Source organism: Haemaphysalis longicornis, unplaced genomic scaffold, assembly GCF_048455015.1.
Source record: "Haemaphysalis longicornis isolate Haplotype H1 unplaced genomic scaffold, Haemaphysalis longicornis Haplotype H1 scaffold_3, whole genome shotgun sequence".
NCBI classification, from domain to species: Eukaryota; Metazoa; Arthropoda; class Arachnida; order Ixodida; family Ixodidae; genus Haemaphysalis; species Haemaphysalis longicornis.
In genome coordinates, this window is record NW_027526335.1 from 180,935,423 (window position 1) to 180,960,987 (window position 25,565).

Sequence of the window (25,565 nt, forward strand, 5' to 3'; positions counted from 1 at the left end):
TACCATTTGTGCTGTTACTGACAACCGTTAGTTCCGAAATTTGAAGAGCATGGCACATCCTTTCTCTTTATTTTTCTTTTCCTCCTTGTGTGTACGAATCTATCTTAAAAGGGGCTCGTGGCCTCTGGAACATTTTTTTGTATTTTTGGTTATCAATGTGACTAGTTGATGTATTTCTTTTTGTTATTCCCCACCACTGTAATGCCAAAAAGGCGCTGTGGGTACCAAATAAAGAAAGAAGAAAAGGATGGCACTCTGGCCTGTTGGGAAATAGGGGGAAATAAAAACCACTCACGGTATCGCTGTACAGGCGTACGAGCCAAGCTCGAGCGAGAGCACAGCGGGAGTGATCAGCGACGTTCCAGTTGATCTGTGTGAAATCCTCGTTGCTCTGCGTCAGAAGAACTCTGTGCGTCGTCTAGGCAAATTATGAAAGAGCGTGCGTATTATATTCGCCGCCACTGAAACAGCGCCTCCGCACGTTTTCCCAGGCTACACGCGTTACCGGGTATGTCTTCTTGTTCAAAAATCCAGGCAATGCACCACGTGGCAGCGTTTTGGCAACGTGGCAGCCATCTGTAGATTTCCGAGTCACTGTGCTCGGTGCGGTTAGCAGTCACGAAAGGTCTGCGTGCGGCGCTGGTAAGTACCCCAACTGTGGGAACAATCAAGAGTCAACCTCTGCCATCGATGTCTGGTTTTTCGGCAAGAGAAGGCCATACACAAGCTCAAGGGTACAAAAATATTCATTACAAGTCAGCGGATGCTACCCTGCAGGAGCAGCGGGGAAAGGTGCTGCTTGAAAAAATCGCCTTCTGAAACCCAGAAGGCCACCAAAATGCAAGCGCCAGCTTCCAACACTTCACATGAAAGCTTCGACGAAGACTTCCCGCCCCTACCTGCTTCAGGACCCGTGGAATCTGCGGCGCCCACCACAACGACACCCACGCCATCATGTGAGTCGACATCCAGGGCGACGCCTGTGTCGTTGCCCGCACCTGCAGCTGCGTCATCAAGCGTGACAGCGCCTTCAGCTGCGTCATCGCGTGTGGCAGTCCCCGCGGGGTGTCCCGGTCAGCAGGCAAACCAGAACAGGTTCAGTCGCCGCGTTCACCAAAACTCTGGGAACATGTGTACGCCCATCATTTCAGTAGTGAAGGCCATTGGAGTTTTTTTCTCAAACAAAATTTGTCATGACGCGGCCTCAAAATCTCGGCTACATTTCAGTAGTGAACGCCATTGGAGTTTTTTTCTCAAACGAAATTTGTCAAGACGCGGCCTCAAAATCTCGGCTAGGAAGTGCGCGGGAATGGAATTTCCCAAGCGTAATGTCTCCCGCTGTCATCTTTTATCGGCAGGGGTCACCATACCATTTGTGGACTTACACCGATTCCTCGGCCTGACAATTGACAGGTCGATGATGTGTCAAGTTCGCCTCCTGAAGGCTGGGCTCCTTTGCTCAGTTGTTGCGCATGCTGACCAGCGACTCAGGAGGCTGTTCTGTTGGGTCCCTCATACGTCTCTACACAGCACTCTGCGAAGCACTGTTCCGATACAGCCTCCTAGCACGCCCTGAGGTTTTATCTTGGCCTTCCGAAGACGCTTTCTATGCCGGAGATCGTACAAGAGTCTAGGTGATCCTCAACCAGTGTTCTGGTTAAAGAAGAGCAGCTTCGCACACATATGCGGCTGACGACTAGTGCCCGTGGTCATCCGTTGAGTTCTAGATCCGACTTGAAGGTGCAAGACACTCTACCACCCTTGTACACTGCGCCGCTTCCTCTCTCGCCCTGGATATACTCCCCTGGCGGATTGTCACCACAATACCGGCCATCAGCAGAAAATCCAGGTTGCCAATTCCAGCCCTAAAGTACTGTACTCAAGAGCTCGTTTGGAATTGCTACCCAAACTACAAGCAAATTTACACCGATGCATCGGTGCCGCTCACCTAATCTACGGTCGGAATCTGGCTTCCATCAACGCGGACCACAATTGCGACCACGTTGTCACAAAACAACGTCGACGACCTCAGAACTTGCTGCTTTGTGCGCTGCTGTGCAGTACGTTCTTGGGCAAGAAGCTTCTGTGTGGGTGATTTTCCCGGATTCACGGGCGGCGCTTTAACAACTAGCCTCAGTTTCGCGGGGACAACTGGCCCATGGTATGCACACTCTGTATACACACGCTGTCAGCTTGCTTCATGACGTCGGGCTACAGTGGTTACCTAGACATTTCGGGTGAAGGGGAATCTGGTGGCCAAACAAACAGCTTGCGCGGCTCACAACCAATCTAGCGTTATCCCCCCGATTACTGTCTCCCGATGGGACACCGCGACGCTTGCGTACTCTGTGGCGCGGCACTTACAATTCTCAATATGGAAGGACGGCTCAAAAATTATCAGTCATTGTCAGAATTGATCCCGCCTGCACTTTCCGAATGCCTGATGGCCTGGGAAAGCGCGGCGAAGCAGTTGTTCACCGCATTCGCCTCAAAGTCCCTTTTAGCGGCCAAAACGTGCACAAGACGCGCCGAGTTGCCTCCTTGCAATCTCACGCTTGCAGCGTTCGTGAGGTCCATAGAACATGTACTGTGTGTTTGTCCCCACTATGACATCCAACATCTAACCTTGCAAAAACTTCGGGACTGCGTGCCGATGCACCACTGAAACTTTACGACGACATCGGTCCACTGCCGCGGCAACACAGAGTACAAGGGTCTTGCTGTCATTTCTCCATGACTCTGACCTGAACGAAACCCTGTGAACGTTTGCTTTTACTTTACTACTGCGCGTGTGCTGGTGCGTGTTCCTGCGTCGGTCAGTTTCCGTGTGCTCATTGTGGCAGGGAGAGTGCTCCGGTAAGTCGGAACTCCTAATTGTCCAGCCTAAGGAGCCGAAATACCCCAAGCCAGACTGTACGGCGTGCATGGGGACTTAATACATATCCCCAATCAACAAAAAATCTGTGTCCTCAGTATACATTTTTTCCAACACCATGGAGGTGGGTCGCCTTACAGTGGCTGCTAACCAGATAGCCCTGATGGCAAGGTGAGTGAAGTCGACAATTCCCGGATTGAGATTGACCGAAGCCACCTACAAGGTTTCGTGGTCTTCAGGTACGCGTACGTTGTTCCTTTTCTGAACCTTAAACCGTGCGTATGAGAGACGACATCGGGCTTTCCGAAGTGCTTCAAACTATGTTTGGTCCTACCAGAGTCTACGTCCAACGAGAGCCTCAAGGCCTGGGAATCCACAATCCGAAGAGTGAGCTCGTTGATGTGCAGAGAATCGCGCATCAGGTGCGCATCACTGGGACCGAAACAGGCAGAGTCATCCTAAGAAGGCTGGACTCTTGTCGTCACACGGCAGCCAGTTGCACGTGGGCACTGGAGGCGTGCTCCATGCTTATCACTTGTTGTACAGTGGTGTCCGGTTGCTGAGCGAAACGACCTCCTATGGTTCAGTGCTAGTGGTGAACGGTTAATGTGGAGTGCTTTTGAGGGCAAGTTCACCCCATGTGTTTTATAGAAGAGGAAATTCTGCACCATTTACGTGCGTACTCTGAACATATACCTGGAAAGTTGTGGTGGAACATGGCGGGGTGTGGGGAAGTGTTAGATTCAAGCCTCCGCCACGCGACAGATTGTCATCGATGTAACGATGGGTGTGCCGCAGGATAAGGGACACCACCCAGTTTGTAGTCTTCTGTAATCGCTCGGTAGGGGACAGCCTACCCCTATTCCCCGTGCTAACTGGTGATCTTCGCCGAGGTTGGACGATGGCCTAAATCTCGGGTTGCATCGTGAGCCAGTTCATTTCCCGGGACGGACGAGGTGGGGAGTGGCAGAGTCCAAACTCGGTGAACTGTCGAAGTTTGTCGTCAGTGAAGCTGCTTGGCTTAAAACCAGTCCCGTTGCCCTCACTCATAATGTCCGTACTGCGATCAAGTCAACATGTCTGGTATTCTCCGGACTTTAGGCCTAAAGTTTTGTTTTGAGGCCTTACGGTGTGAATCGCTACGCGCAGCATGACGTAGAATGAGCACAAAGTGATCTTTTTCCAACATGAATCGGTTGATGACGTTATACATCAAATAGTAACGTAGTAGTAGTAATAGTAGTAGTCGCAGTTGTAGTAATAGTAGTAACAACGTTATATTAAGCAGGTGAAGTGGGAGTGATTCTGTACTCCGGGAATCCTTGTGATGAGCACCCAGCCTTCGCACTGGAGGCCAAACGTATATAGACGTCCAGATCGCTGATGGTCACCAGGTTCTCCCAGGGTGGGAAGGGTGGTGGAAGAGGGGGGAGGTTGTAGTGCTAGCACACTAATCTGATATGAGGAACATTGCCGGGTTGTAAACAAAACTTTTATTCGGCAGGGGATTGAGAAGGAAACATCCCAGGCGCACTGAGAGAGAGAAGGAATTGCTTTGTAGTCAATAGTGATCCTTCTTTTGAGTTCAGGTGTGTAGGAGAGGGTGGGGGTGAAAACGTTTTATTGAGCTGGAACGGAGTTAGTTGAGCCGTTCCTCTCTTGTGGGGGGCGTCCTCAGTCCAGGAGGCCCTGGGCACGTGCGGCCAGTTGCGCCCGGGATATCAGCTGTTGCTGGTCACCCAGGTCGCCGCTAGCCAGCTGGCCCTCCCACTGCTCAGGGGTTGGGTTGGGAAGGGGTAGTAGAGTTGGGGTTAGGTGGCACTCCCACACCATGTGGTATAGGGTGCATGGGGATGGGCAGTGTTTGCACTTTGGAGAGTACTGTGCAGGATACATAGCATGAAGGCGTGTGCCATGGGGAAAGGTGTTGGTTTGCAGCCGTCGTAAGATGCACTCGTCGGTCTTGGGAAGGTTCGGATGGGGTGGAGAGAAGTGCTGGCGTTGTCGGCGTAAATGGGCAAGGATGTCAGCGTAGCGGAGGGGTATGGGCGGAGAAGCACTTGGGTCGTCGGCTCCCGTGGGTGCCCGGGGTATGAGGGCGCGGGCAGAGGCGTGGGCCGCCTCATTCCCAGGGAGAGCCGTGTGACCTGGTGTCCACACGATGCGGATATCGGGAATTGGCGCTGATCGTTGGGCAAGAATGCGGAGGGCAAGGGCCGAGATTCGTCCAGCTTGGTAGTGGCGGCAAGCGGTCTGGGAGTCTGTCAGGATCGTCACGTACTCTAGATCGGTGTGGGCGGCCAAGGCGATTGCAATTTCTTCTGCTGTTGTTATGTTGTTGGTAGGGGTGGTAGCTGAGTTCACAAGACTTCCTGTGGAGTCGACAACGGCTGACGTGTGGGCTGAGTGAGAGGAGTATGGAGAGGCATCCACGTATCGAGTGTCGTCCCGAGATCCGTACTTGACGTAGAGGTGGGCAGCCCGCGCCTTGCGGCGGCCTTGGTTATACGTTGGGTGCATATGGCGGGGTATAGGGGAGACAGTGATGTGACGACGGATAGCTGGTGGAATGCGTTGAAGAGTATGTTCCGGTGGGGGGAGCGGATAGCCGAGACGACTTAATATTGAGCGACCGGTGGTTGTCAGGAGGAGGCGTTCTTTTTGGCTGGTGAGATGCGCCTCGATGAGCTCCTCAAGGGTGTTGTGAACCCCGAGTTGTTGGAAACGGATTGTTGACGTGGTGATAGGTAGCCCAAGTGCCATTTTGTAACTTCTCAGTATGAGGGCGTTTAATTTATTACTTTCAGCAGGTTTTAGTGTGAGATACGGCGTGCCGTATGTTATGCGACTTATTAGGAGAGCCTGTACAAGGCTTACAGTGTCGCGCTCCTTAAGGCCGTGACGGTGGTGGGTGATTCGTCGAATGAGGCCGACTAGTTGCATTACGGTGGTTTGCAGTTGGGTGAGAGTTGCGTGGCCAGCCCCATCTTGTTGAATTTGAAGTCCTAGTACACGAAGAACGGTCACCTTGGGAACGGGTTTACCCTGTATGGTGAGTGAGGGCTCAGGCGGTGGAGGTGGGCGTCTGCCACGAGAGCGGGCGCGGAGAACGAGTAGAGACGATTTTTCCGGGGCGCAAGTAAGTCCGCAGGTTGTCAAATAGGTGAGAGTGGCATTGATAGCTTGCTGGAGTGAGTCTTCCTGGTCGCCTACTGATCCACCAATAGTCCAGATGGTGAGGTCGTCGGCGTAGAGTGCGTAGTGAATGTGAGAAAGAGAGTCAAGAGCTGGTGGTAACCCCAGAAGTGCGACGTTGAAGAGGAGTGGGGATATTACTGAGCCTTGTGGCGTGCCCTTGGGTGGTGGGTGGAAAGCAGAGCTACGGAGGTCACCGATTCCGATCGTAGCTGTCCGGCCAGTTAAAAATTGACGAACGTAGTTGTAGGTGTGGAGGCCGCAATTGGTGCTTTGTAGGTTCTTTAAGATGGCAGCATGGGAGACATTGTCAAAGGCTCCTTTGACGTCTAGAGCCAGGATGGCTCGTGGGGTGGATGTGCTGAGATGGTCCAGAACCTCTTCTTTGATTTGGAGCAGGACGTCTTGCGTTGAAAGGTGAGCTCGAAAACCAATCATCGTATGCGGGACTAGATTGTTGTCTTCAAGATAGGCTGTAAGGCGAGTATGAATGAGGTGTTCGTAAAGCTTGCCTAGACATGATGTCAGGGAGATCGGGCGGAGATTATTAATGGAGAGCGGTTTGTGAGGTTTCGGGACAAGTGTTATATCCGCATGTCGCCACTGGGCTGGAACAGTGCCTTGGGTCCATTGCGAGTTGAAAAAGTCGAGTAGTGCTTGGAGAGAGTCGTTGTCGAGGTTACGCAGGGTTTTGTTATTGATGCGGTCGTGGCCGGGAGTGGTGTTGCGGGTGAGCTTGGCCAGGACGTCTTGAAGTTCTTGAATTGTAAAAGGGGCATCTAGGGTGGGATTTGGGGCCCCTGAGTAGTCTGGATGACCTATTGTAGAAGAAGGGGGAGGCCCAAATAGGGTGGTTTTGATATCGGAGAGTAGCTGGTCTTGGGGTCCGGGGTAGTTGTGAAGCAAACGTTTGAGGTGATGTGCCGTAGCAGATTTGGAGGGTTTGTCCCCGAGAAGCGATCGAAGTATGTGCCATGTCTTTGTAGTTCCAAGCGTTCCTTGCAAGCTGTTACAAAAGGTAGCCCAGTTTTGCTGATGTAGCGTGAGGGCGTATTGGGCTGCCTCTTGGGTGATCTCGTTGATCCGGCGGCGGAGTTTCTTGTTATGTTTTTGTTTTTTCCATCGGCGAAGTAGGCCTTTGCGGGCGTCTAATAAGTGGAGAAGATGAGCATCCATGACTGGGTTTTCGGAGGTTAGAGGGAGAGTTTTGCTGTGCCGGGATACGGTTTCTTGAATTTGAGAGACCCATTGATCAAGGTCCGTGATGGTGGTGGGGAGTGGGTTAGGATCTTCGCGAAAAGCTTTCCAGTCAGTAAGGGTAGCTTGTCCAATGCGCGTTTTTGCTTTATGTTGGGGGAGAGTCACTTGGATGATGTGGTGATCGCTTCCGAGGGTTTCGTCGAGGCGTTCCCAGATGAGGTGGGAGATGTTGCGTGAGAAGGTGAGGTCAGGGTTTGTATCACGGGTGACGCTGTTGCCAATTCGAGTGGGAGTGGTCAAGTCATTCCACAGAGATAGTTGGTGGTGATTCGCGGTTGTGAACAAATCCTGGCCTTTCCGTCTGTCCGAAGAGTAACCCCATGAGGTGTGGGGGGCATTGAAGTCCCCCAATAATAGTAAAGGGTGCCTATGAGAATGACAGAGGGCACGTTGGACGAGGTGGTCGAGCGAAGCGAGTGATTCTCGTGGGGGGCTATACACGTTAAGCAGGAATATACTAGGCGTGGTAGGCGAAGTAGGAAGAATTTCTATAAATGTATGGCCAATTTGGGAGTGAATGTCGATGATTTGCGCGGTGAGATGGCGTGCCACCAGGATTGCCGTGCGAGGGGAGGCTGGTGAGACGTGTGTTTCGTAATCCCGTAGGGTGACAGGGGCGGTATCAACTTCCTGGAGGGCAATGACATCTGGTTTTTTGTCCTGACTGAGATGTAAGAGGGAGATACGCTTGCTTTGAAATGAACGACAATTCCATTGCCATATGGTTAAGGGACGTTGTATGGCTTGCGGATTATTATTCATGTTGGAGTGCATCAAGAGTTGCTGCCATTTCCACGTCTCGTTGAGGGTAGGTCTTCTGTTTCTTTGGATATGGTGTATGTTCTCGACTTGAGAGGTCCGAGACTTGTTTCGTAAGGTTCACGAGCGCTGAGTTCATGGCCGTGATTTGTTGTTCGATTGCCTTTGTTCGTGTGGTGAGGGCGTCTTCTATTCGGAGGATGAGGTTGGTCGTTGTGGTTTGGGCCTCTGTGATTTTTCGATCGATGAGGACGGTTGTTTCCTCGGGCGATTGGAAGACTGGGAGTGTGTTGATCTTTTCTATTAGTAGCGAATTCTGAGTCTCTATCTGAATTAGGCGTTCCTGCGTTTGACGTTCAAGCTTGTCAACTCGTTCCATCAAGAGATTGAGTTGTCGTTGAAATTGAGCTTGTGCTTGGGAGAGTGTCAGTTCAGAGGGGGAAGAAGGTGGGGAAAGGGATGTGGTGACAGGAGTAGGTAGAGGGGGGAAGTCGGCATGCTGAGCAGTGGGAAAAGGCGCAGCCACTTGCGACCAGCTTACCTGGGTGACGTGGTGGGAAGGCTTGGCTGGTGGAATGTTGAACTTCTGTGCGACGAGGTCGGCCGAAGTCTTGGGTTTCGTTGTTGTTCGGGGAAGAAAACGCTTGGGGCAGTCTTTACTCGCTGTGATGTGTGGAAGGGAGCACAGCTTGCAGCTGGGCTGGCAGTTGTGGTCGGAGGAGGGGCTCGGGGTGCCGCAAGCGATACACTTCGGCTCGTCCGGCCGCGGGCAAATGTCCTGTCTGTGCCCTACGTCGCCGCAAATGCGGCAAAACTGCACTGCTCGTCGGTACGGGCGGCACCTGGTCAGAAGACAGCCCACCTTTACGTAAAAGGGCACGTGGGGTCCCTGGAACGTCAAAAGGGCTGATGATGTTCGTCCCAGTAGTCTGGCGTGAAGTAGGCTGGGTCCATTGGCTGCCAGGAGGTCGTTTAGGTCTTCGTTGGTAATGCCTTCATCGAGGCCGTGTATGACGCCGCGAACCGTGCCAGGCGGGGGTTTCAGGTAGGGCGACAGTTCCAGAATGCCGGTCGTGAGAGCAAGTTGATCGACAGTGCTCAGCAGAAGGGCGTGATCTTCATTTGCAGTTGAGGCCACCAGCAGATTTTGTGCGGGTTGTATTTGCAGTGTTATGGACGCGTAGAAATGTTCTGGAGGAAGCTTGCTAGCTGCAACGAGTGCGGTCACAATGTCTTTAGTTGAGCAGCGCGCGACAGTGCCTGCGGCGCGGGGACGGTAGACGATGACGTACTCAGAATCTGGTAGGCTTGGGGTGACGGGCTTGCGAACGCGGGGCTGGCGGAGTGCGGGCAGGATGCCGGCAGCTGACGCGGAGCCGACAGGGGCGACTGTGGTGGCGGCAGGGGTTGTTGGAGAAGCGGCGTTCGGCGCGGCGGATGTTGTAGCGACAAGCGTAGGAGACGCAGCTTTCGGCTTTGATTTGTTATTCTTGCGAGCTTGGATAATTTTCGTCCAAGGGCCGTTGGGATGAATCGTGCGACCGCTTAGTTCGCCGAAGTCCATGCTCTGAGTGGTTGTGTCCAGGGTAGACAGGGGCGGGTCGGTGGCTGCAGGCAGGGCAGCGGCAGGCCCGGAGGCTGGCAGGTTCGGCGGCGCGGCGGCGGCCATTAGGGCTAGCGCCCCGCTGGCACGGTGGAGTGTTCAGACAGCCACTAATTAGTCGGATGGGCACTCACAGACAGAAACGAGGTATCCCCAGGTAGCGGAACTCTTAGCGGATGCAATATTCACACAAAAAGAAAACAGGGAGGCGATGGTACGGCCCAATGGGCAGTTAAAACGGGAGTCGGTGTGAGTCGTGACTGCTCGCGGCGGCCCCCTAGCGGAGGACCCTCTGTAGGAGAGGGAAATGTTGTTTTTAGGACCGGTAATATTGAGTGATATCTTGTTAGCTATAACAAGAGGGACGAATGATGCGGGCTGCTCAGCAGCCTGCAGAGCTTGCTGGTGAGCGAAGTTATTGCCCGTCTGTGAGGAATGGTCAGGAGTTTAGATGAGGTTGATTTTACAGCAGGGGTGATGCTACCAAGTAGCTTCAAGTTGTCAAGAATTCACAGCGCACACACACGAGCGATGAAAAAAAGAACGGCACACCACGAGCGCTGACTTTCAACAACCTCGTGGTGGGCCTTCCTTCCTTCGTGTGTCCGCGCTGTAAATTCTTGGCATAAACCAACAAACCTAACCGGTTCTTCTGCTAGGATCGTTTAGCTTGTGGAAGTGCAGCATGATTGACCGGCATGCGGAACCCCCGATGCCGACGAAGTGCATTTTTCGGAAACTGCCAGAGTCAGTGCGGAGCGTTTGCACACACATCAAGCCGAGTGCAAAGACCTCAAAAAACCCCCACCTCCCTTTCCCCCCAACACCCCCAATCCCCAACCCCCCGAGCGATGGGAAACCTTGTTGTCCAGCCCCGCCCTGCCAACTCAGCTAGCACTGACGGCCAGGGGCCAGGAGTTGCTGGAGACATGTGGGTCCCGTGAATAGGGAACCACCCCGTCTGGTGCCTGCACGCACCATCGAATTTTCGAGCTCAGTAAAGTTGATTCTCTCTCTTTATGCAGCGCAGAGTGATCCATCGGAGTGGCTTCATCTTTCGCATGCGTGCGCCTGCATGCCTAAGTTTTGATACGGTGCCGATTTTTTGTTAGAGTGATGTGCTTATTTTTCGCTGTCTGTTCGCTTTTATTTTGTGTGGTAATTATTTTGCGCGAGTTTGGCCAAATCTTATATGCATTAAAAAAGAAATAGCACAGTTTGGCAGAGCACTGGAATCCTGCTTTGCAGAACCGGGTTCTAATCCTCTGTGATCGCACGTGTGTTTTTAACAGCGAAGCTGTTGAGCAAATCATTTGTGTATGGTGTCCGCAGTTTAAAATACCAAGGAAATGCCGTGCGCCCGTACACGCGTGCCTCGAGCGCACGTTCGTCAAGCCAAGCATACCCACTTAGGGAGACTGGCCAACATTGCCCACGAAAAAACTCCAGGGTTCGCCGTGTCGTGGGACCACTTGCTCGGAACGAGAAAAGCACGTAATAGCGTAAGCTCCTCGTTCGTTCGTCCTCGTGTCGCCGTGCGCATGCGCTCTGTACCGTTGAAGAGCCACGACTTGAATGTCAATGCTGCTGCAGGTGAACATAGGTGACCGGTAAAAAGCGCAAAGGCTCGTGGGTACATTGTCTGTTCCCGCGGAGCCCAGCCACTTCCGGTTTGAGAGCTCTCCTGGCCTCCCGTAGGCCGACGGCTTTCATGCGCGCGTGTGCTTGTTGTTTATCTGTTTCTACCGAAAAAAAAAACGCTCATGCATCACACATTCAATGAATAACAACGATGAATCCCACTAGGGACTCATCTGAAAGGTAAACACTCTGTGACAAATAAACAACACGCGCACACGCGCGTGAAAGCCGCCGGTGTACGGGAGGCCATGGCGACATCTCGAACCGGAAGTGGCTGGAGCAGACAGATGACGTACCCATGAGCCTTTGCGCTTTTTATCGGTCACCTATTGCTTGTATTCACTGGCGAGGAGCGCATGCAGGCAACTGTGTGAGTGCGCCGTCACCCGTTACGTCGGGCTCCGCGGGATGGCGGTACTTGTTCGTGCTAAGCACACATGACTCTGTTGCACGTTAACAAACTCTATCTCGCCGAACGCAAAGTATTGCCTTGAGTCCAATGCGAGTGCGATTAATAACATCTCTGTTGACTCCACCGTTGAGAGTCGGATTGAAACGGGGCAGACGACGCACGCCGGCGTTTGTTTTCTTCGGCGTGCTGGCGCAGTGACCAAAGCCGCGCCATGTCCGTGGCGCATCGGCCATGTCTGTGGCCGTTTCCAGTGTTGCCAAACGCAGAAATTGACCACTAAACTTTTCAACTAATACCACCTATACACTCCACATGGCCCGGCCGGGGAGAGTTCGCACGGCCGAGGAAGAGGCCGCACATCCCTAGGATCGGCGTCCAAAGCATCCGCTATACACGATAATCACGCTTGCACAGTGGCGTACGAAAACGTTGACCAAAACGACGAGCTTACGCTGCCCCTGCTTAACATAAGGACGTTGAAATGCCATGCCGCCACCGTCAACCCCGACACCAAAAGGATACTAAAACTTTGTGTCCGTCAGTGATCCCCTACAATAGCTCCGCCATTCAAGTCAAGCGCGTGATTGCAAGCTTCCCTGTATTTTTTATTTGTTTGCTCTATACTCCAGCGGACATTTTTTTCTTGACCAGACGCGACAACAACCACAACCACGACGGAATATGAAAAACTTAAACTGACCCTCCAGTTTGCGCTAATCCCACGTCACAGACTTTGTTTCTTGTTACGCTAGTTTAAAACAAACCAGGTTTAAAGTCGTACGTCAGATCTCGATTCGACCACTGCTGCAACTGGCACAGTGCATATGCGGAAACACGTACATTAGTGATTTACCGCTTTGTAGTTTTCATCGTGGCTCGACGGCGAAGTCCTCGCCACCCTGCAGGAACTCTCACACAGAACAGGTTACGGGTTAGGTTCCTGCCAACCATTGTTTTCATGTACAGAGGGAAAGAAAGAGAGAAAGAAAGAAGCTTTTTATTAAAGAAGAAAATGCAGAGAGGTCTTCTGACATGCGTTCGTGAACATGCTACTCTCCAGGTAGGGGAATGCTAAAAAGATAGTAGATTATAAAAATAGTAGAAAGGGAAATGAGAAGAAAGAGATAGCGTCACGTATACTAACGTAGTCCTCCCGCGAATGCTAAAAACAATAGCAGCAGGATGAAATTTTACCTGCAGTTCTATTGTTGGGATATCAAACATAGAATGCTCGTGAAGAACAAAAACTTAAAGCCGTTCCACGCACTGTGAAATCTGTCGGAAGTGCAGAGCAGTGATTCGCCATAATGGGCTGTAGCGCCGTTATCCGCTCACTGCTACCACCCATCACTCTCTTCACGCCCTGTCTCACTCCTCTCTTGATGAATGTAACGGAGGTGTGTCCAATGCAATTCAAATTTCCCGCCTTCGCAGGGCTCGCGCGCCCCTTCCTAAAACCGCGCCAGGTGGAGTTCTGTTCTTTTTTTTTTTTTTCTTGCTTTTCCTCCCGCTCGCACCGGCGTTGCACTGCTCCTTTTTTTTTCTCTTGCTATCGTAAAAACCAACCCAACGAGCGCTCCTAACTAAATTAACGCGGGCGCTGTCAGTTAATTACGCACATTTTGCCTCAAATGTACTTACAGTTTTCTTTGCACTAAGCAACGCGAAATGTATGACAAGCGCCAGCAGTTCACGAGTTTCGAAGGCTTATGACTACATACAGAGGCTTTCGATGCCTCTGGGTTACGCCGCGACGACAGCCGCTACGACGGAACGCCGTGTGGCTCTACTTGGGTCCAGCGATCGAGCTACGGCGACAAGCCGAACCCCTTAACTGCTCTACTCTTAAAAAGTGCGCACAAGTTGTGTAAGGCAGAACGATTTACAGACTACTCCATTTTAGGCCGTGTAATAATCAGTTTAATCCGATACCAACTGCAGTAGGTTTTTTTACTGCACCCGGTATTGAATCGTAGCAGCCCGTTAGTTAGCACAAAGTATCGAAACTTCTGCTAGCAGAATCTCCACGATCGCAGGCTCCCTTCAACACACAATAAAACGAATGTTGGCTAGTTATAGCAATACATTTTAATCCATATCTGTGATCAAGGTGAAATGAAAAGAAAAAGGTAAGAAAATCATCGCGTATACAGATCAAGGAAGCTCGTGTATTTATCGACTCTATTTATTCCCCGCTTCCCGCTAGGCAGCCTCCCAAGACCGGGTGCGCCGTGCACTTTCCCAGCAAAGATCCTCCGAACACCATTGCCACTGATTCGACCTCGTGGCGATTGGGCCAGGCCGACAATGTGTTTGAGCTGCTTTCGGTGGAAGGAAGAGCCGTGCATTTGTTGAACACATAGTAGTAAAGAAATAGTGCATCGGCGCTGATGTTATGCCTTGGAGCGGCCGCTTCCATTCCAGTCATCGAATGAAAGGCTTCCAGAGAGTATGCGAAGGCGGCCACTTCCTCCACGTCGAGGCTGTCTATCTCGGTCTTGGACTTCGTTCCTTTTATCGTCGTCGACTTATTTCGCAGGCAGCGAATCAGCGCAGTCTCCTTCAGCAGTTTAGGAGGCGCCGACAGCAGGATTGTTTTCAGGAAACGAGGACCGACCCTTGCAGCACTCCTAAGCTGCCACAGCCAGGGATTCTCGATGGAGCTGACGAAGTCAAACGCGGCGAATGGCACGTGGACGGTCGAAGATGCTTGGTCAAACGTTGGGCTGGCAGAAAGAACTTCGTCCACCTTGTGAATTCCTTGCGCCCAACGCTGCCAGGTTGATTTTAAGAGGTATCTCTCCAAAATGGTGCTGTTGATGGGCCAGAGAGTGATGTCACGTTCGTTAGAGTGGCTGAGCACCGAATAGTTTCTTGTCATGGAGTGGAGGGAACCAAATTTAAGAGAAATGTTGGACGCCCAGCGGGTCCTTTGTACAAGTGTTCTTTTGAAGCTTTCAAGAACAGCTTTTCCTCGACTTACGAATTCCTTTCCTGTCATTGCCAGAGCCGCGTCCATGATAAAGTTCGGGTCGTATCTTTCCACCAGATGCAGACAGGCTTCTAGGCGAATCGAGTTATTTGCGTTCTTGAAGTCAGAGTCGAAAAGGGAGTAGTTGGACTCAGTGTGAACGGCTTCAGGCGGTACAAACAAGGGCCAGAGGGTAGAAGCTGCATGGAAAGCTAGCAGCTTGAGACCACGCGACTTGTACCACTCGTAGTCCCAAGGAGGTCTCGTCACGGAGTCAGGTGTTAGAAAACAGCTCGCCCCTGGGCCATGTTCTCGAATAATGACGTGGCACAGTTGATGTTCCAGTGCTTGAAGGAACGCTTTGGAAGTATAGATGTCGCCGCCAGGATTTTTCGCAGGGCCGCCGTGCTTGAGATGCTCCTCCTGCGTCCAGTTGGCGCCTTCATTGTTGGGGCTGTGGTGCTCATATTTGTTTCTTGCTACGCTGGGCGGGAGTAATCTTATGGCGAAGTCAGTGCCTGTCTTCTTGACTACCACGTCAAAAAAAGGAGACACACCAACACGAGACGCTCGCGCTAAAATCTCCGCCATTTCTTCAGCCGAGCCTGCAGAGTGATCAATCTTCAAATAATCCACGAGCTTTTGAACGTTGTCTTTGGTCACCAGCGTGCCCTTGACGCACTCCTTAAAGAAGTGTCGGCTGTCGTCCAGTGGTACAACGTCGGTCTTCAGTAGGTGGCGAGCAAGCGTAGCCTGAAATTCGTCGAGCATGTTGTCGTCCACGGAGTAACTGCCCAGTTCGGCCGCCAGGCTCGAGTATTTTGCTTGCCACTTCGAACAGACGTGCTCGTAAAGGTTCTTGCAGGGGCAGAACTGCGGGTTCAGTTGGTCGAGCAGAAATGTCAGCTGCGCTTTGCAAGGCCCACCGCAGGTACTTGCCGATATGGGGCTTTGGAATTCCATTTCCAGTGTCCTTAGACCATCGTTTCTTTTTTCCTGAGGCCCGTACGCAGATTTGTGTCGTCTCTTTTCTACGACGCGAGATATTCGCGCTTTTCTGGCACTTTTGTCAGCGTTTTCGGTGACGAACTCTGCCGGCACAAAAGTGGAGAGTTTGGTCTCCCCAGCCACCTCGCCAAGTGCGAAGACGTTGTAATCCTTGTATTCGTTCTCTTCCGGGGTGGTCTCTTGTTTCACGTGGAGCCGCCGAAGGTCGCCGATATCAATTCCGCCTTCGATCTGGTTAGCGTCACCGGGCAGTGTGGCCACGCTCGCATTGCTATAATTTCCTGGCGACCGCGAGAAGACGACCTTGGCGAGGAAAACAAGGGTGACCATGGCGAACAGCAAGACACCCGCACCGATAAATATGTTCAGACGGCGCTGCCTGGCACGCTCTGCATTTCGTGTCTTCCTCAACCGCTCGGCCATCAAGCGGGGGTCTTCACTTTTGTCCTCGGCGCCCGCTGGGATAGGACCAGCCTGTGGTAGGACCGAAGGGCCGGCGGCACCAGATTTAGGAAGTCCACTGGGTGCACCGCCCGGTCTGGCATCCCGCGCTCGATCGAGGCCGTCATCCTCGTCGAAGAACGGGTCGTCTACGGTCAGCAGGACCTTGGGCGTGGCGCTTTTTGGCACGACTTTTGGCTTGGCCACCTCCATTGCGGACTAGTTGTTGTTGTTGTTGTTGTTCCTTCGCAAAATGGCGCATACCCAATCAGGGGATCGGCCAAACATCAGTTGCTAATTCGAATGAGATTGCTGCCTAGGTGGATGATGCAAGGAAAGTTAGAAAATTTTGGAAGCTTTTTTCTTCTTGTTTTTGAGGAATCGAGATTGGAAATTAGTCAAAATTGAAACAAAATAAATAGAGAAAGAAAGAAAGAAAGACGAAGAAGAAGACGAAGAAGAAGAAGAAGAAGAAGGAGGAGGAGGAGGAGGAGGAGGAGGAGGAGGAGGAGGAGGAGAAGGAGAATAATTATTAAAAAAAAAACAGCAATGTAAACGTTTGGAGGGCTCTGGTGAGGTTCCAGAATAAGATACGAATTAGGTTGTGAATCTTTTGGAATTTTCTATGAAGCGCAGAAGAGCAGAGCAAACATCCCGGCGGCCATATCCAGTTTCTGAAGCCCCAAATGATAAAAGAACCGGCACTGATAATGCCAACCCCAGGCGATGAAGCGGCACCTCAAGGAGCTGACGTCTGAGGCTTGAAAATCGTCTACAGGACAAAAGGAAGCGGTCCACAGACTCTTCTTCATTACAGTAACTGCACATGGCAGACTGCGCCAGACGAGACCTGTGGAGGTATCTGTTCAACTGGGGCACACGACATCGAAGGCTCGTTACTATCACCTCCAGGTCGCGTGAGGGGCATCAATTCGGTTTCCAGGAGAATTTGAGATGACAGAAATCTCGCAACGACAATAGGACTGATTCGTGCTGCCTTTGTAGTTTCAACAATCTACGGAACCTTGCGGCGGCTAATAGAGGCGTAGTCTCAATGACATCGACAACAGGCCCGGAGAGTGCTACCCTTGCCAGAGAATCTGCGGTTTCATTAAAGGTGATTCCCGCATGCCCAGGGACCCAAAGAAGGTCGACTTCAGTAATATGAGGTGGCAGAAGTGACCGAAACGTCCGTAGAAGAGGTGAGTCTTTCGGAGAAGAAAGGGCTAAGCCTACGGATAGGGAATCTGTAATTATGAGTGGAGACGATACCGATATGTGAAGCTTTCGTAGTGCCAACACTATTGCCAAGAATTCCGCATAGAATATTGGGGTAAAATCCACCAGACGAACCGAAAAGTACCAATTTAGGGAAGGGGAAACTATTGTTTCGCTGCTTCTGCTTCTTCTACGTCTACGCACAATTTTATGCTCGGCCGCGAGGGCAGAACGCAGAACGTCAGATGACGAAAAAGACAGCCGGTTCAGGATACGTTTCCGCCTATCATGATGATAACGCCCTCCATTTGTTTGGCTTCTGCCCCCAAGGGGGATTGGGAGAGATTGAATCATTGACTGTGCTCCGGTTAGGAGTAATTTATTTTCCACGTGAAATGTAGTATAACAATCACCACTGTATCGTTCATTACGAAAAACGTCATTTTAACCATTGTAATAGTCTTCGTCATTCTGGTCAACTCAAAAAGGAAGGAAGAACGGTACTTGCGTTACTATGACTGCAGCCATCCAGTGGCACGTAGTGTAAGATGACCATGAAAAATCGATGTTCAGGGAAATAGCAGTTGTCCATGGACATCTCGTTTTTGTTGTTTTGGATATTAATTTGGACATAACGGTCAGCCCTGTGTGTGAAAAACTACCTGAAATGAATGAAACGATGAAAAGGCGGTTAGTACCGATGGCCGCATCATGGCCACGCCAGGGCCTTACACTGCCTCCCGAATGTCTATTGGCGGTGAGCGCGACCACAGGCGGCGCTGCGAAGCGCGCCTCCGTGACGTCGGCTTAGGGATTCTCGCATTTGTCGTCTGCTTCACTCGGTCTCGCTCTCTGCTGTTTCTTTGCGCTCGGTTGACGTGTGATGCTTGTCCGCAGCAGATTTTGCGTGTGCGTAACTTTTTATCGTAATAATAGGCTTCAAATCGCATACACTAGCTCAAGACGTGATTTGAAGTAAATTTTTGAATACCGCTGCGGAAGAAACATTGCCGGCGTCGCCCCATTCCTTGCGAAACCGGTCCTGCGCGGGGCGCGAAGAGTCGGAGCTAGGCGTCACCCTCTGTATTCAACAATCTTTGGAACAAAGGGGACAGCCAGCTGCTAATAACCGACAACAGCTAAAATGCGAGACCAGAACAAATTCTAGCCCTTCGGGGCTCTCGCCTTTGACAGAAGGAATTTAATCGTACGTAAATTAAAATAGTTTTCGCAACCTTGCCGAAAAGCTCGAAAGTATTGTATCACATCATTTTATGTTGTCACTGCATGAAAGTATGCCGACATGCATTATGGGCCGCAAGAACGGTAAGTTTAGTTGCAAATAATCCACTTTGTGAATAAGCGCGTGCTTTTCTATATCAGGCTTCTAACCAGTGTGGAGGTTTATTTTGCCAAACGAGTCACGTCTACGGTAAAAATACAGTGGCAGAATGTTTGTTCAGATCTGGAGGGATATTTCCGTGCATTTCCCACAGCCATATCTTCCCAATATTCAGATATGCGTAACAGGAAAACGGCACTCAAGAGGGGGAGGAACAGCAGGAGGAGAAAACTTTTTTCACCTGTAAAAACGAGCTGATTAGTGGGCAGCATCCTAAGTCCAGATCAAGAGAGTAATTTTTTTCAATTCATCTAACGACATCCCGAGTATTCCAGGATTTGTTCTTTACGCCTGGAAGTGTTGGAAAACAGCAAAGAGCTGCTTAGAAATATTCATCCGTTCTTGTTATACTGGAAACCAGCACGTATACTATTCATTGTATTCGTTAGCGAGTATATCAACCCTCCAACACCGCAATCATGCCATAACTGTTCTAGTTGTGACTCAGTTCGTCATGATAACGATGGTTACGATAGAAATTGGGAGCCCATGCGCCTCCTTCAAGTACTCTGGACAACGTTGTCTGAGGCGCGATTGCTACGGCGTAGCACAAACCTTCTCACTGCGTTTACATGTAAATAAACAACGCACGCTTTAGATATGCACATTCTTTCACGCAGCCATAACATAAGCCAATTTGTGAAGAAGTAATGTATGCCATACAGCCTGAAGAAAATATCACACGAACTCTGTGAACCGCCCAAACATCCCCAAACCTCCTATTAACACGTTTGTCACGATGAAGAAAATAATGTATTGGGAACAGAAAAACATCCATCGGATACAAGTCAACAACAGCGAAAAAAATAGAGGCGAGTCGTTTTATTTCCTGCTATGCGATGCGCGTGTTGGGGCTTGCTGCTTGATAGCATTATACTCTTGAGTCTTCATGAGAGAATCTCAAAAAATACTTTAGCGAAGCCTACCCATTTTGAACCCTTATCGAGGAGCCCTGAGCTCTACACAGCAAATAAGCTAGAAAGGACGAGTTACACACGATCTTCTGACCGATGCTCTGAAGAAAGTTGTTCTCTCTTCCCTCGTGTGTGGAAAACTTGTGCGGGGCACAGCTTGAAATTATTCAGAGCTGGCAGAAGCTAGAAAAACAACCGAATTACTAGAAATACGCTTTTTAATGCACCAAAAGCAACAAAGCGGGCTATTTCATGAAAGCACAGGCATTGCTGCCCCTCACAAGCGGAGTGTAGCAGACGACAGCGGACCGAGTCCCTAAGCTGACGTCAGAGCCAGAGGGCGCCACTCAAACATCTCACCGCCAATAGGAGGGAGCGCAACTGCTCGCCCAAGAGCTTCCGTTTTTGTATGTTTTGGGAGACCTGTGATGGTACGTAATGTGGCTCTATGGAGCACCCGAAGGTGTTTGGTATTAGTTTTGTTGAGGTTGTATACTGGATCGCCATATGCGAGAATGCCGATTGCAATTGTCCGGGCCATGGAGAAGCATGCCTGTTGACTTGCGCCACCATATTTGCGAAAAGTTGCTTTAGCCATATTTTGTCACTATTATTACTGCCAAGTGGGAGACTGAGGAGGCGTACGTGGCCACGTGTCGCTTGGATAGTTGTGTCTCCAGTGTACAGCAGTGCAGAGTCCATGTAGTGCGTTTTGGTATCACTTGATACTGATCACTGATCACTTGATTCTGGGGTGAGTTCTAGGCCAAGTTTCGGTATGCATGATTCAAGGCTGTTCACCGCCGCCTGCATCTCAACCAGTATGTCAGATGTTGACGAGTAGTCTCTAGTCTCTACCTTCCGTCCATATCGTAATATCGTCAGCATAGATTGCGAAACGGGCTGACGTTTCTTGTTCTGGAGTTTCGACTAACTTTGCCATGACGATGTTGAAGAGTACTGGTCCGAGTATAGATCCCTGGGGAACACCTTTGTCGTTGTAGTAGGTATTGGGTGTCCACCCAGGGAGCGTGCTGCCGAGTTGAACGAGCCAGTTGTGGAGAAAGTTACGAGCCCAAACTTGTGCGTTTATGCACGGGAAAGCTTAAGCCAGTTCAGTCGATCGAAATCGTCGTTTGATCTACTCTGTCAAATGCTTTCCGGAGGTCTACAGCAAGGACGTAGTCCGGAAGTCCGCGGACGTATGGGGATCTGTTGATTACCCGTCGTAAGAGCCAAAGGCAATCGTGTGTTCCTAGGTACGGACGAAAGCCAGCTTGGGCCGGGTGAAACCATGGGTTCACATATTCCAAATGGTATTGTAGCCGGTTGTTAATCAGGCGTTCGGTCTGTTTACATAACGTACGTGCACGGGTCTAAGGTTGAAGATGACAGAAGGGTCTTTTCCAGGCTTTGGAATAAGGTTAACCAGGGAAAGCATCACAGTGTCACGAATATCACCATGTTCCAGAAGAGAAAAAAGAATCTATTATAACCCACATATCAGGGCGCAGCGTGGGAAAAATGCACACACGAACACGGCACACTTGCTTCACTCGTTATGATAGCGGTTCTCAATTCTTATATACCCTACCCCACAGACATAAACGTTGGAGTCAGTGAGGTGCTTCAAAAAAGTTAAAAGATTAGGGTTGCTTTTAGTAACATACAGATGAAACTTGCAACATACAAGTCAGTGTTTTGATGTACAAAATCTTGTAAATTAAAAAGCGAAGGAGCTTTTCCGTTTTTGATTCGATATTCAATTCGCGCCATTATTTGATTACTTCGCATGTCCACGGGCGGATGTCCTTCGGACATAGGAAAATGTACTATATACTTTCTACATTGTTGCTGGATGTTTACTGTACGTCTGCAAATGTACATCCGAACATGGACGTACAGTGGTCGTCCCAACTTGGCATTGCACGTTCGACTGTTCTTCGGACGTTCCACGGGCGTCCGTAATGGACCTTTTTCCAGTAGCGATCTGCGCATGCGCGGGCTGCCGGTACGCCATTCTTGGCAGGCGCCTCGGGCAAAATAAACAAAAGGGCGCCCCTCCGTTTTCTGCTTAGGGAGCGGCTATACTGCCTAGCGCTGCACGTTTTCTTTTTTTCTTCCCTTTCGACACCTCGTGGTGGGTTCGTACGTCCACACAATAATGGCTTTCTACGAAAAGGGGCAAGGACGTTTGAGGCTGACCACGCTGCCAGCACATGGCTGCCAGTGAGGGGGTAACGAAAATAAAAAATAAAAAAAAGAGAAGAGGCGCTTTGAACACTGCAGATTAGTCACGAGAACGCGGGCCTGCTACAGTGATATTCATGTGAGAGGTACTCGTTGACGGGTCAGTGCGGGAGGGACCGCAGGGCCAGGATATTTCATGCACGGATTCCCCTAAAGCCAAATATTTTTTGGGGCGTGCCATTACTGCCATTTTTAGTTCGCCGTGGCGGCCGCTAGAGGGACCGGTACTGGAAAAAGGTCCATTGCTTGGCGCTCAGTACGTGGTGACGTTGTATTTGGTTGCCAACGTGACGTAAACAGCTCTTTGTGTCACGTTTGATCAGTGTTTGATTAGGGATTTCTCAGCAAATAATCTATATTTCGGCACCAAATCAACACTCAAATGAATATGGAAAGGGGGAAGGTCACACTTCAGTTTAAAATCAACGTGCTGGGTGCCTTAAGTACGTGTTCCTTTAGTGTTAACCTGGTTGTGCATTGGCGCCCTGCTGTGTACAACTCATGGTAGGTCTGAAATATTCTGCAGCGTACGAGGATGTGTCGCTATCATGTGAACACCTTAATACCTTGATTTTAAAATTTAGTGTTATTTAACCTAACCAGGCATTTTAGCCCGAGCCTTTTCTGTCCCTCGCACCAAAAAACCTCGAAGCCTCAAGAAAAAATGTGGTTAGGAAGGCCCCGGGAATATAATCGAAAGAAAAGTGAAACCACTGGGCTACACCAAAGGCCCGAGTGAACAACCTATGCAATGGGGACAAGATATGCAGCCAATTGAAAAGCAAATAAAAAAATTTGCCGCGTATCTGCTCCTTTCGTTGCAAATGCCGTCAAAAGACGATAGTCTTTATCGACTTTTGCGAAGTAAATGCCTCCCTTCGCTTTCCCGCTCACCTCTCATGTTGTTCCTCTTGCATCGCGCTCCTCCCAAGGTAAAGACGCCAAAGGTTTACCTAAATCATTTTAAATTTCCCACGTTCCACTGCTCCAAACCGGGTGTCTCGATGCGAACGCTGCCATACGGCGAAGACGCGCGTTAATCGACGCGCCCTACTTCAACGTTTATAGAACCGCGTTTCCATACTCCACGTGCGTTGCAAGCAGAACGTGGAGCCTATCTAGTGGAACCTTGCGTAACTGTTGCCGGCTGATTTCTTAAAATGGCGCCAGAAGCTATAGTGGCGCGGGCGACAGCAGGCGACGGCGGAGTGAATTCTTTTTCTGCAGTTGATGAAGTGATTAATTTCGCAAAAGTCAAGCATGTTTGATTTTTTTTATAAAGGAACACTGCAAATATCACTTATGTATTGATTTATTGTCTCATGCCTGCGGCTCCGTCAGCGTTCGTGAGGTAGTGGTGGTGGTGGTGGTGGTGGTGGTGGTGGTAAACTTTATTCACAAAGGTAGAAGAGGAGGGGGTGGAGTCAAGGGTGGAATCCTATTTCCAGGACTCCAGTTGCGAAAGCCCCTAGCTTGGCTCTTTCCAGCAGTTCTCGCTGACTGGAGAGGTCCGAGCTGGACAGTGCCGCTTCCCAGGACTCTATTGATGTCTTGTTGTTCTGTTGCCATATGGTTGGTGCACCGGCTGAGAGCAATGTACACGCCCTCCTCTTCGCAGCTTTGTCTTCTCCTTCTTCTTCGGCGGTTCCCTTACGGGAAGATGACGACGGTGGTTGAACGTGAAGCCATCTCGTGATGGATTCTTTGGTTGGCCAATCCCTAGGGGCATCCTGCCACAATCAGCATCAGAGGTGCTGCGGACGGGGCTGGTTGAGCTGCAAGGCGCATGGCGCTTCCCGCCACAGCTTTCCCACGGGAAATTCAATTTTCAATTTCAATTTCTTTATTTTCCCAGAGGTTCCTGAAAAGCTTCCTCAGCTAAAAGCTGTTTTACACAGCTTGACGGGGCCTGGGAAGCCATTACAAGACAGCAACGGCGGAGCAGTACTTACAGAAAAAAAATAAAAAGAAAATACGAACGATATACCAATGAATACCAGAGAGAATACAGGGTGTACAACTTCATAACTAATGGAATTAACTTCGATACAGGATTAAATACACACCTATTGTACGAGAAACACAGTTAACCACATAGCTAATTAAATAAACACTCTTCAAACTACTACTAAAAATCTAAATGACACACGAAATATATGATAACATTAAACATATCAAACAAGCTATTCATATCAAACAACATCATATAAACAACATATCAAACAACGACATATCAAATCTCTCTCTCTTCTCCAAAGTTTTCAGTTCGTCGTTTCCGTTGACGTTCAGCTTCGCGTGCCTCCGTTGTATCAGTAGCTTGTTGACGTAGTTTGAATGAGTCAAGGACATAAGGCGCGTTCGTAGCACTGGCTCCTGTCCCGGATTTGTATCGTAGGGAACACTACGCTTGTCAACACAAAAATAGGCAATGTCATCAGCATACGCAAGAACTTTAACTTCACATGACGCTAACGAAAAACCACGTACTCTTTGGCTCTTTTGTATGCTAACGCAAAGAGGCTCTATGTACAGTGCAAACAGTAGAGGCGATAGAGGACAGCCCTGTCTAACAGACGACCTGATCTGAAGTGGCTTCGAGAGAATGCGATTGACAACAAGTTGTGTAGTACAATTCTTGTAGCAAAGCTGAATGCCTCTATATAGCACATCACCTACATTAGCCGCTTCCAAAAGTGCAAATAAAAAGTCGTGAGACACCCGATCAAATGCTTTCGCAAGGTCAATTTGGATAAAGGCCACCTGTTCAACCGAATCAGACACGCATTCCAATATAGAACGAGCAATATGTATATTCTTGTTCACGAAGCCCTTGTATTGACTAAGGAGTTTTGTAACGTGGCTGGAGCGGTCATGAATATGGAGAAAACTAAGGGGTTTTGGTTTGGCCTGTGGGGAACCAAACCTTCCAAATTTGCAGGTATTCATTGGGACAACACACCGCTTGAGTACCTTGGCGTGCCTTTGCAGGAACTCAGGAACTCAGGACCACACTGGTCTTCAGCACTCACGCATGTCAAGCGTGCCTCGCAGGCATGGATGGGGCGAGAACTTTCTGTATTTGCCCGTGCGCAAGTCTTCAATGTCTTCTTGGTAGCAAAGCTTGTTTATGTGCTTCAGGTACTGCACTGTGCGCGGGCGAAAGTCCAGGCTCTACACGGAGTGTTTGCTGCCTTCGTGTGGGGATCTGAATGCGCAGGGATAATTTATTTCTTCCTTTACGGTCTGGTGGTGTTGGGTTAATGCATTTGTTTGTGCACCATTGCAACTTGTGTCTCGGTTTTCCTTCTACAAGATGGCGGAGCATCCATTTTTACGTACTGTAATTCAATAGCGCATTAAGTTACCATTTACCGTCTCTCCTTGTTTCGACGGGTGAGGTGAACCAAAGCCGCCTTGGGGTTTTCTAAAAGAAGTTGTGGATACTTTTCATTTCCTTACTACGCGGTTTTCTCTGCAGTACCTGTTTAGTCTTTCAAGGACGGCTATGACGAACGCTTTAATTCATAATGTATTCCCCGTGCCTCTTTATCGCCAACCATACTTGCGGGACCATACGAATAATGTTTTAGACCGTGTCAAGCGTATGTGCGTGCCG